Source organism: Heterocephalus glaber, unplaced genomic scaffold, assembly GCF_053883595.1.
Source record: "Heterocephalus glaber isolate CG9 unplaced genomic scaffold, H.glaber_assembly_v1.0 deba00001444, whole genome shotgun sequence".
NCBI classification, from domain to species: domain Eukaryota; kingdom Metazoa; phylum Chordata; class Mammalia; order Rodentia; family Bathyergidae; genus Heterocephalus; species Heterocephalus glaber.
The window spans coordinates 31,276,278-31,288,505 of NW_028258297.1; the positions used below are offsets into that span (position 1 = coordinate 31,276,278).

At 43.4% G+C, this 12,228-nt stretch overlaps 1 long non-coding RNA gene across 1 annotated transcript; it reads left to right on the plus strand.

Moving 5' to 3' along the window:
* Nucleotides 1–409: 409 nt before the first annotated feature.
* LOC110346638 (uncharacterized) lies at nucleotides 410–7,495 on the plus strand. The gene is made up of 3 exons (XR_002390797.2): nucleotides 410–5,468; nucleotides 6,053–6,196; nucleotides 6,283–7,495. It is a non-coding gene; the product is annotated as an uncharacterized LOC110346638 (long non-coding RNA).
* Nucleotides 7,496–12,228: the final 4,733 nt, after the last annotated feature.

The following is a 12,228-nucleotide window of genomic DNA, read 5'->3' on the forward strand; positions in this document are numbered from 1 at the left end:
TCACCACAACTTAGGATCTTTCTTAAGATGAGGAATAGAGAGAAACAGATAAGGAAGGGGTTAAAGCAGGATTTGAATAAGTTTGAATTTCAGCCCTGGACAAGTTTCTTGGTGCACCCAATCTTACGTACCTCCTTGCGAAACGGAGACAATGGTCCCTTCCCTGGTTGTTGTGAAAGCAGAGAGACGCACTGTATACGAAGTACTGAGCACTGTGTCAGACTCACAAGCACTCCTAAGAGTCACGGCGAGGTGGCACTGCACACGCAGATACAGTGCGATCAGAGGGATTAGCAGGCAGACAGGGAAGGGCCTCCCGCCTGCTCCTCCAGCGACCCACATGCCTGACATTCCAGCTGCTGGCCTTTGGGGAGTCCAGGTTTACACACAGATTTTATCGGGTGCTGTTTTAAGGGCATTCATTTAAGTTATTAGCACCTTACCTCTAATCAGATTAACCTCAGGCTGAGAAAGAAGTCCTGGCCCTGGAAGTGTGAAGGGAAAGGTAATGAGCAACCTTCACAGGACACAACCCCGAGGTGAGGTCCTTAACCCTTGCAGGGCCTTGTGGAACTCGGGGAAGGGACAGCAAGTGGAGAGCTGTGTGCCTCGGGGACAGGAGGCCGTGCACGCAGCAGGGCCAGTGTCACCCTCAGCGTGCACTGAGGCTGCTGTTGGGATGAACAGACTTCTATTCAATATTTATTTATGTTTCCAGGGGCTCGGTCATCCTGTCATTTCTCAATCCAAGATTTTAAAGGGAGGGGACGGGGCAGGAAGGACTTGGATGCAGGGGATCTGTTTTTAAGGAATGGATTTTAGCTTTTGAAGCAGGCTTACCTTTACAGAAAAACGGAGCAGAATGCAGGGAGTTCTCTACTTCCTCTCACCCCTTCATCCAGTTATGAACAGGGCTCTGGTAGGATACATTTGTTGCAAGTGAAGGCGGATAGTGATACATTCTTACTGACTGCGCTGGGGTTTACAGCCTTCCTAGTGTTCCCTCTACTGCGTGGTGTCAAGGTGACATGATTTGGGCACCACACAGTCCCCGGGCATCTGGAGGACCAGCACTGCTGTTTAGGGCTGTACCCCTGTTGGTGGAGTCCACGTGCAGAAGAGGCCCTGAGGGCTATGATACGCCCTGTCTACTTCCAGCCCATTTACTTTTCCCTTTCCCCTTTGCTTTGCTTTTATTGATTTGATTGATTTTATTGATTTTTATTGATTTTATTTATTTGCTTTGCTTTTTATTTGTTTGCTTTTATTTTTCCTCTTCAGGTTTCAAATATCTTGGTAGGTACATAATAAAATTCCCAGAGGTCCTTTGCATTGGTTTTTTTAAACCTTGAATGTACAATTGATGGATCTGTGGAAGTTAAAAGAGAAAATCACCCTAATGCCAGAGCACATCCTGGTTCAGCCGAATCTGATTCTGTGAAGGCCAGGCCCAGGCAGAGGGACTGTCCACCCCTCCCCTGTGACTGGATGGCCAGCCACTGTCCCAGGCCCGGATCATGGTGATGGATTCCCCACGGTGGAGGGGTGGCTGTGGGGAGAGCAGTCAGGCCCTAACACAAGCCCACAGAGCGACAGATACAGGATGTTGGGGGCCGCCCTATTGGAGGGAGTGGGAAATGGGGAATATAAGTATGCACTGATCGCAGATGGTTATGGGGAAGCCACACTTCCAGGCCCCAAGGCTGTACCCAGCAACTCAAATGAATGAGGCAAACGTGCGTGCATTGACTCACAGGGTGACACTGAAACAGCCCAGGCTGGTGCGGTGACTGGGGGTGGGGTGGGGGGAGCTCAGCAAGCACATGGCCCTGGGTTCCATTCCCAGAGGGAAAGAAGGAAGGAAGCAAGGGAGGAAAAGGAACAGAGAAAGGAAAACGAAGTGTGCAGAAGCAGGGCTTGTATGTGGTCCTGAGATGACATTGGTACAGCCAGGGTGTCAGCTCTGCTGACAGAGCAAAAATATCTCCAGGACATTGTTAAGTGGAAAATATCAGGACCAGAACAGCATGAAGAAGATCAGCCCTTATGTAAACACAAAACAAGCCCTAAAATAGGCATGTGTGTACACACAGGCAGTACATACAGGGTCAAAGAGCCAGGAAGGAAAACTGGATTCGAGCAAGATTACCTCTGGGCAGGGATTAGGCCCAGGGCAGACTGGGTATCGAAGAGACACTGTAACATTTTGCTGAATGTAATTCTGTTATCTGAAAAAACGTGTGGTGAACACAGTTAAGTAAATGAAAACCTTAGGCCTTTGGTTTTGTTTTTATGAGGAGAAAAATGCCTTAGGGGCTAAAGTGCAGGGTCAGCTGGAGTCCTGGTTCCACTAACCAGGTTTCCACATAATCTTTATGCACCTCAGTTTCCTCATCTGGGAAGTGGGATAATTCTACTTCATGCTCCACAGAATGATGTGAGATGAAACGCACTGAGATGCATGATCTTGGGTGTGGATGAAACTGTGAAGCTAGAATGGGCAAGACCAGCTCATGTCACTGGCTAAGTAACAGTGGAAATGGTTTACTTTTCAGCAGTCCGCCTTGGGGAGAATGGAGTGGTCAATAGGAAGAGTCACTTCAGAGGTCCACGCCGGTGGGAGGGATTGTCCTTTGGTTGCACCTTCCTTTTCTAGGCAAGCCCCTGCTGCCATTCCTTTAGTCGTCATCAAGTGCAGACTGAGCAAGTACAAATCTTGTGTGGAAGTCCTAACTGCAGTGTGTGGCCTTATTTGGAAGTTAGGGTTGTTGCGGATTAGTTAAGAAGAGGCCACCTGGAGTCAGGAGGGCCATAACCCAGCATGACCACGAGTCCTACCATGACAGGAAGAGACACAGACACACGAAGGGACACTGCCAGGCTAGGAGCGCTCCACCGGCAGCATGGGGAACACTGAGGTTGCCAGCAAATCCCCAGGCCAGGAAGGGTCTCAGAGGGCCCGGCCCTGGACACCTCGCTCCGAGATTTACAGCCTCCAGAATTGAGCGTCCATGAATTGCTGTTTTCCTAAGGTGCTCCGTTTGTTGCATCAGCCCTAGAAAGCTAATACAGTGAGCAAGATGGGGAGGTAAAAAAGCATACCTGAGAGATGTGAGTTTAAATTCTGTGATTGCCATACCACTGGCTGTGTGATCCCAGACACACTACTCAATGTGCCTGATCTCTGGGGCCCTTGGTGACAGATAAAAACAAGATAAAAGCAGTGCTTGTGGTGCAGCACATCATGGCATTAAGTGAAATGACAGGAAATATTTAGCCACACAATCCTTGCCACACAAAGACATCAGGACACCAGATCCCTCATGAACTCAGCATCCCAGGGAAGCACTCCACCACGGAGCCACACCCCAAGCCTCTGCACACTCTCTCCGGAGCCTTGTGTTAAACCTAAAAGGCCATGAAATTTAGAAGAGCGCCATCTGTCCTTGAAAAAATGAGAGCTGGGCCAAAGCCAAGTAGCTTGAATTCTTTATCTCAGCCTGACAGCCTTTCTAAGCCTTTCTCAGGGATGGTGAAACCTTCCACTCGGTCCTTCCAGTCGGAAACCAATCTGTACTTCGGTGTGGTGGGGGCCTTGCAGCCTTGGGACAGGGCCTACTCTGCCCTCACTTTAAGACAGGAAGGGACAGCGTTTCTTCTATGGTCTCACCGGGGTACAGGACTCTCTGCACTTCATTCCTAGCCAGGCACTGGCACAAACCAGGTGTCAAGCTGGTCCTTCAATTCACAGGAAGCCGCCTCCCAGGGTGCGTGGAACACGGGTGCCTTTCCAACCCTCTCATCCCGGCCTGTGTAGCGAGGAGGGCTGCCCAGGCTCCACCCAGTAGGGCCCAGGTCTCCCTCACCTGCTTCCCCTGCTCCCCTGGACCTCCTGCTTCCTCCTTGGGGCCCAGGCGTCTTGGGGAACCCATTCACCCCAGCTCAGCCTGTAGGGCTGGGCCAGCCTTGGGCAGTGGGGTACAAGAGTGTGGAGTAAATGCCCCAGCCTTTGTTCTCCAGCACTGGGCTCTGACACACATCTGTCAGCTCCTCAAGATTCCTGCGGGATCCAGCCCTGTTGTGAGTAGTCATGGCCAACACTAAGCATTCTTGTATTCTCTCTTCTCTGTTCCCTGTGACCCTGTTTCCAAGGAAATATGTCGAGAACCATTCTATGTAATTTTGGAGAAAAAAATCATTTCACAATTAAATTATGATTAGGGCTGTCTGAGGACTAGTCTTCCTGCCTATAGGCTGACTATGGTGGGTTGAAACGTTAACTCCATTTTGCCTTCCATCACAGCTGAGGCCTCAACTGTCCTGTGACGCTGATGCTAAGGGCAAGATTACATCAGCTGAAGACTCCCTGGTCCCTTTAGAACCCAGTAGTAGGAAGAGAAAGGTTTCACCTGGGGAGGGACAAGTTCCTTATCAGCTTAACTCATCCCATCTACTGTGGTAAGTGTTTTGTTCATCTCACCGTCCTCATCAACATAAGCTCCGCATGGACCTAAGATCCTCATCAGCATAAGATCCTCATCGTCATAAGGTCATAGGATCACCACCGGCCTCAGTCATCTGATCCTCCCTGAGAACCCAATAAATAGCGGCAAGCTCTGAGTGTCTTTGCCTTTTCCCGCTCTGAGGCACTGACATCCCGGGCCCCGTATACTTGAAATTACCCAAGTCTCTATTGCCTCTTTTTCTTTAGCCATCTCTGTCCTCCTTTCTAGGCAGCTGGAGGATTGATCACCCACCAATATAAATATTTGTCTTGAATTCTGCTTTTGGGAAAATGCACAGTGTGGTTACTTTTGAAGATGGAGGTCAAACATCCGGAAATGGAAGCCATCCCAGCTCAGGGCCTTTTCCACCATACCCAGTGCATGCCTTGGACCAGCACATGGGGACAAATTCAGTCCTCAGGTCTCTGGTCCTGCTTCCTGGACGCCCTGCTGGGAAGGTCTGGCTACTCCATCTTCCAGGTCTACAACAACTTCGCAATTGCTCCAGGTGAATTCTCCTACCAGGGGATCCACCAAGGGAAGAGCTTTCATCTGATTGTTTGTTGGTTCCCACAGCGCTGTAGAGATCTGTGACAGCAGGTGCTCAACAGAGGTAGGTTAAAGCCACTCCTTGTACAAGCTCTCACAGACAACAAATGCAACAGTGGCAGAGTTGCTGTCCTGCTCTAGTGGCCTTGGCTCTGGTCCCCAAGGCTGCGGAGGCCCTTGCCTCCCCTGGAGAGGTTTGGGGAGGTCTGTACACTTCCCTGAGTGGTTGCTGATGTCTTCCCCCCTCTGCACCACTTCAGGGGCTTCTCCCAGCAAAACATGGTCCCCTTTACTTCTCCCTCCCTCCCAGGAATTACCCTTCATGAGGAAGGCCCTTCAGTAAGGCTGGGGGAGAAGACACTGATGACTGCTATGCAGAGGCATTTCTTCCTGAGGATTTGCCGCCTATCTCAGGTAAAATGAAACAAACTCGTCAACCCAGTCCCAGCTCTGAGCCAGTAGAAACTGAGAATCCTGTACTGGAAGGATTCGTTTTGAAATGGAAAATGAGAAAATGTGTATGACATACTAATTAAGGAAATGGCCAAGGTACAGAACCACACACGTGTGGTCTTAACATAGCCACCACTGAAACATTGTATGCTTAGAAAAAAAGGATTGGAAAGCAATTACCAAATGGTTGTTACCTTTGATAGTGAGATTACATATTTTTGTTTCTATGTTTATATTTTCTACAATGAATGTACATATATTTTTAGTAGATTCCATATGTATAGGGTACCAAAAAATAGTATTTAGTGAAAAAAAAGTCCCCTTTTCAAAACTTTACCCCATCTAGGTGGTTCCTTTCATTAGAGGTTACAGCAGGTACCAGCTCCTTTATTCAACCCCCATGAATACACAATACATTTTATACAGTTGGTAGAATATATACATTGTTCTATATCTTGCTTTTTTCATTTGACATTGTATCTTCACACATTTTTTTGAGTGTGGACAAAGAGCTACCTTACACTTTTTTCTCTTTTCTTTTTTAGACTAAAAAAAAAATCTCTCCATATTGCACAAGTTGGCTTCAAATTCCTGGACTCAAGTGACCCTCCTGCCTCAGCCTCTGGAGTAGCTGGGATTACAGGTGCACACTTCTGGGCCAGGCTCGGTCCCACAACTTTTAATCGATGGTGGGTAGTGTTCCATGTATGGCTGCATCAAAATGTAACCAGCGTTCCTCTGAAGCAGTTTTTCATGTGTGTGAGTGTATTTTCAGATGCCTGGAACTGAACTTGTTGACTCAAGGAGTATGTGAATTTGGAGTTTGGTAGTTTACCAAATGTCACCGCGTAGAGGATACATCAGTCTGCACTCCCATTAAGTCCATGTGAAGTCATCAGCAGTTGGTTATCTAATGAGATAAATATTTGCCAGCTGCGTAGGTGCAAAGATGGTGCTTTGTAGCTTTAATTGCATTTCTCTTATTTTTATTGAGGTTGGGATCTTTTCATACGTTCAAGAACTATCTGAGTTTCCCTTTATGTGAGCAATTTCTATTCTTTGTCCATTTTCAATTAGATTATTGGCTTTACTCTTACTTTTATCATTTATGTGTTAAAGAGCCCTTGCCAACCATATGAGTTATAAATATTTTTTCAATTTGTGGTTTATCTTTGGACTTACAGAAGGATTATTATTGTTGTTATTACTATTATTTTGCTTTGTAGAGGTTGTAAAAAGTTTTTAAACCTATAAAAAATTCATACTTTTTTATATTTCTGGGTTTTGTTTCATATTTCACATGAAGTTATAAAATACTTCTCACATTACTGCTAGTAATTTTATGTATCAGAATCTATTCTGGAGCTACTTATAAAGTAAGGAACACTTTCATTGTTTCTTCAAATAGATATCCCTCTAAGCCAACATCATTAGTATAATATGAAAAGTTTGTCATATACTTAAACTTATTTCTGAATTTTCCAGTTGGTTTTAGTGATCTTTCTATTTATATTGTTGTGATTATTAAGGATAGGATTTTAGACATGGTAATTTTAACCTTTTTTATTACTCTAATTTTTCCAAAATTTCTGGCTATTCTTGGTCATTTTTCCACAAGAAATTTAGAACTAGCTAGTTTCCTTCCCCCCAAAATACCCTTTCAGTATTTTTATTGGGATCCCAGGGAATTTATAGATGCCCCGTCTCTGGCAGCTTTATGAGTCCAAGGAGCTGAGAAGGCAGCGTTCTTTTGCATTGTCAAATTTTCCTTGATGTCCTTCAGTAGCATTACGATTCCAAACTATAAATACTGCATATTTCTCATTAAGTTTATTCTTAGGGTTTTTATTTTTTGTTGCTATTTTAAATAAGATCTTTTCTTTCTTTATATCTTCTAACCAGATTTTTTAAAAGATGTGAGTGCTGATTGATTTCCATGTACAAAAATGGAATGTATTAAATTTTGCTTGAGTCTCTAATGCTTTATTTCTCTTTTTTTCTGGATAAATGGGGGGGGGCTGCAAAACAGACCTGTGGGTCAAATCCATCTGTGGCTTGTGTTTGTACAGCCAAGAAATCAGCATGGTTTTCATATTTTAAAAGAATTGCTTAGGAGTTGGGGATGCTGCTTAGGAGTGGCTGTCCAGGTCCTGGACCCCATCCCCAGCACTGCAAAAATGAATGGATGAATGAATGAATGAATGAATGAATAGATTTTTAAAAAGGACGCATGATAGAGGCCCTAGGCAGCCCAAGAAATCTAAAATATTGGGGCTTTGTGTGTTGCTCAGTGGTACACTACTTGCCTAGCATATGGAAAGCTCTGGATTAAATCTCCACCAAAAAGTAATGGCCCTGCAAAAAGAGTGTAAAATATCTACTCTGTGGCCACTGTATGGAGGAAAAGGACATGTTGATGTCCCAAGTTGATCAATTGACATTGGATACATATCGGAGATTAACATACTGTGTCCCATAATATGTACGAAGACTATATGTCAAGTAAAAATTCAAAACCTTAAAAAAGAAAGGTTTGCCTATTTTTGAAGTATGCAGTCATACCATTTACATACAAGGACAGTTGATGCCTGTATTTTCAGTTCTTAAATGTCTAGTTTCTGTTTCTTCTTTAATCACATTTTCTGGTCCCTGGTGATAGAGGATACCCTTGTCCTGTTTCTGGTATAATGGGCTCATTCTCCTACTCCTGTGCTTTGGCGAACTCTGGCATTTAGGTTCTGATAGGCCACATAGCATGGTAAGAAAGAACTTGTCTGGTCTTATTAACATTTCATGGAAAAATGTATTTAATTTTATATTTCAGCCTCTGTGTAGAATTTTGTCATCTAATCTATTACAATATAAGGAATTATATTATTTTCCAATAAAGAACAAATAACTTTACAAGGTTTAGTATAAGGAAGTGGAGCCCCTGTTCCACAATTCATCCTATTTCCCAGTCCCTAGAAGTAGCCACTACTGAGTATTTTAGCCATTTATTTTGGTATTTACCTTCAGATGTTGCAATAATAATTTACATCTTTACTTCTTGAATTTTTACTTAAATGAAATTCTTATAATGAAATTTCTTTCCTTCACCACACCTGTACCACAACACACACCTATACTTTCAGCTTCACTAGATTCTGAGAACTGTTACAAGTTTGCTTAGGTTAATTGTGGATTCATAATTTAACCATACAGTATATTAAAGATTGTTTGTTTTTATACATTTTTCTTGTTTTTTTCAACAGTTACTGTCTTTTTAGTTGTTTCTTTGTTTAGTTTTCTGTGCACTTACAGCGAATGTGTCCCCCACCCTTTAGTGTGTTCAAACATGTCAAGTGTTTATCAACTCCATTCTCGGGAAGACCTTGGTCCTGGAGCCTTCTATCCTGCTCCTGGAATCACCAGTCGCTTCCTAGGCTTGCTCACAAGGATAATGTTGGGAGAATTACTGTGGTGGACCTTCCCTACCCACAGGGCCCCCACTCCATGTCCCCTCGTGGATGTCTGCAGCTGTTGATATTATTCAGTGCTATTCATATTACATTTTTCCTATACATACATAACTATAATTTGTAAATTAGGCATTTATAAATTAGGCACAGTAAGACTTTAACAACAATAATAAAATAGAATAATTAAAAATATACGGCAATAAGTTATATGAATGTGATTCATTCTTTCTCTCTTTCTCTGAATTTGATTTGCTAAATTTGGGGGGTGCTCGAGATTGAACCCAGGGACTTGCCCACCCATGTTCTCCACCAAGAGACACTCCCAGCCAGGTTTATTGATATTTGTATAAGGATTTTTTGTGTGTGTTCAGGTTCATGAAGGATATTGGTCTCAATTTTCTTTTCTTGTAGTGTCATGTTTTACTATCAGGGTTCTTTTGATTTCATAAAATTAAAAACATGAGAATAGTTGTTGTATTTTTTAACCTAAATAAGTTTGAATGAGATTAATACTGTTTTATGTGTTTGCAGAATTCACAGGGAAATCACCTAGGCCTGGGATTTTTTTCTATGGGGAATTTTCTTTACAAATATTTCTTCAGCAGATCTATTACTATTTATGTTTTCTATCTCTTCTTGTGTCAGTTTTAGTAACTTGTATTTCTCAGCAGAGTCCACTCATCTAAGTTGTTGAGTTTATTAACAAAATTAACAGCATAGTAGCTTTTTAATTATATGTCTATAGAATTTGTAATAATACTCCTTTTCATGCTTAATATTAGTAATTTGTTTGTTTTTGTTTTTGTTTTTTTTCCTGATACCGGTGATTGAACTCGGGTCCTTGCGCTTGTGCAGCAGGCAGTGAAACCACTGAGCTAAATCCCTGGCCCAGAATATTAGTGATTTGTGTCCTCGCTTCTTGATTAGACTTCCTATGGTTTTATTAGTTTTATCATCTTTGTCCTATGTCTAGTATATATGTTTTCTGACTTATTGATTTCTTTTCTTATCTATGTTGCTTCCTTCCTTCCATGCTTTTGATTGGAGTTTTTCTTCTAGCTTCTTGAAATAGATGGATTTAAAGTCAGAAGTTTTTCTCCGAGTGCTATTTTAGGTACATTCCATAAATTTTGGGTTTTATTTACATTATTCGATTTATAATGACACTATACTAAGTGAAGTTTCATTTACATTTGTTGTAAATATGAATGTTTTAATATTTTTCTACCATCTTCTCTTGTGTTTTCCACTTTTCCTGCCTGCTCTGTTTACTTTGTTTAACTTATTTTGCATTGATTATATTGATATTCCTTTCCTCCTACTTCTCCCTTAGTTAGAAGGTTTTACAAAAAGAACAAGGAAGACCTCAATCCTGTTTTCCTGCCTGCGATGAGGATGCGAACCCAGGAGGTACAGCTTTCAGGGACTGACACTGCAGTTGATGGAATGAAAGTGTGGGCAGAGGTTAGGACTTGGAAGATGTTGCAGGGCCATGCACACTGCCTTGGCCTGCTCATCCTCAAGAACTTCCATTCAGTCTTTCTTATGTAGACCCTGGCTTTTTGGGTTCTTGGTAATAAAAGCCAAATGCACTCCTAACTGATCCAAATTTTGGTGCCCAGAGGTGAGGACCCTGAATGAACAGAGTCCAGCATGTGGAGCTGGCTGAGTGGCACAGGTGTAAACTGACCTTTATTGGCGTAGGCTGGGAGGTGGACAAACCTGGGTTAGCAGTCTGTTTTTATCTGCCGCTGGTTGGTTTTGTGACCCTGGTCAAATTGCTTAACTCAAGACCTAATTTCCTCATCTTCCACCTGGACAGTGAAAGTATTGATTGTTTAAGATTATTTTGCATATAAAAGAGAAATCATCTGGTGCAGTGACTGTCACATGGTAGTGTCAATTGACTAATTGAGCCAAAGGTCAACTGGAGCCACTCTGCCTTTCTCAGATATTAAATTACTTTGAACCTCTATTCCATAGCTTGTGAAGACCTGGAGCCTACTGTTACAGGCAGTCTCCAAGGTGGCCCCAGAGATCCTGCCTCTTGGTCTTCGTGCCCTTGTAGAAATCCTTCCCCCGGAACAGGGGCTGAACCTAGTGCCTTGCTCTTAATTAACAGAATACGGTGAAGTTGAAGAGATATCCCTGCTGTGATTAGGTTACCAAAGACTGTGACTTCGCCTTGCTAGTAGAGTCCATTGTCCTCTTGGTTTGTATGCTTTGGTGAAATGAGTTGCATGCTGGGGAAGCTGGTGTGGCCAGGACCGAGGGCAGTGTTGGGCCAGGGATGAAGAGGAGCTAGCACTGCCTGCAGCCATGTGACTTTGTAGGAGGGTCTTTCTCCTGCTGAGCCTTCTAATCGACCCCTTTTGATCACTGCATGAAGTCAACCTCTTCATTGTAGCCTCCTAATCGACCTTGAGACAGAGAGACAGCTCAGCCATGCCTGTCAGAGCCCTGACAGTGTCTGGGAGCTAATAGGCATGTATCCTTTTATGCCACTAAAAAAGTTTTTACACGGGCCGGGCATTTAGCTCAGTGGTTTCGCCGCCTGCTGCGCAAGTGTAAGGACCCGAGTTTGATCCCTGGTACCAAAAAGAAAAAAAAGAAAAGAAATTTTTTACACAAAAGATAATCACAAACTTGCATAGAGTCTTGGTATTGTTCATCTCTGCCTTGACCCTAAAAAGCTTGCATCTGTGTCCTTTTACTGTTTTCCACCAAAATATCCAGCAGAACCAAATATTCAGTGAGATGTTTTCCTTGAGGACTTGGGGCCAGGAGAAACAGCTTCCCTTCTTTCCTTTCTCTTCCTCTCCTGAGAGCAAGAGGCATCAGCAACACCCTCTTCCCCTTGACTTGTGCCCAACAATTCCACCCACATTCATTCAACCCCAACACATGGACAAAATATAGCTTCCTTGCTCAGAGAAATTCTGGAGAGTTCAAGTTTTTTTCATCCTGTTACATACTTTTAATATTGCCATTTGTGGGCCAAATAAAATTGAAAGGAACCATGGCAAACAGGAGAATAGAAACCGAGCTGCTCTCTCCCCTGCTCAGGATTCTCTCCTCTTCTGTCTTCCTCACAAACGTGGAACTACAGTACTGGAAATTTTTCTTCTCTCTCATGCCTTCAGCGTCTTTCTCCCTCTCTAAAGACTTTTCCTAAAGTCGAAAATATGTACGGTTTCCTACACAAAACCCTTCCCTCATCCTGTACCCTTCTCTGGTCCTTTTCTCTTCACGGCCAAAAT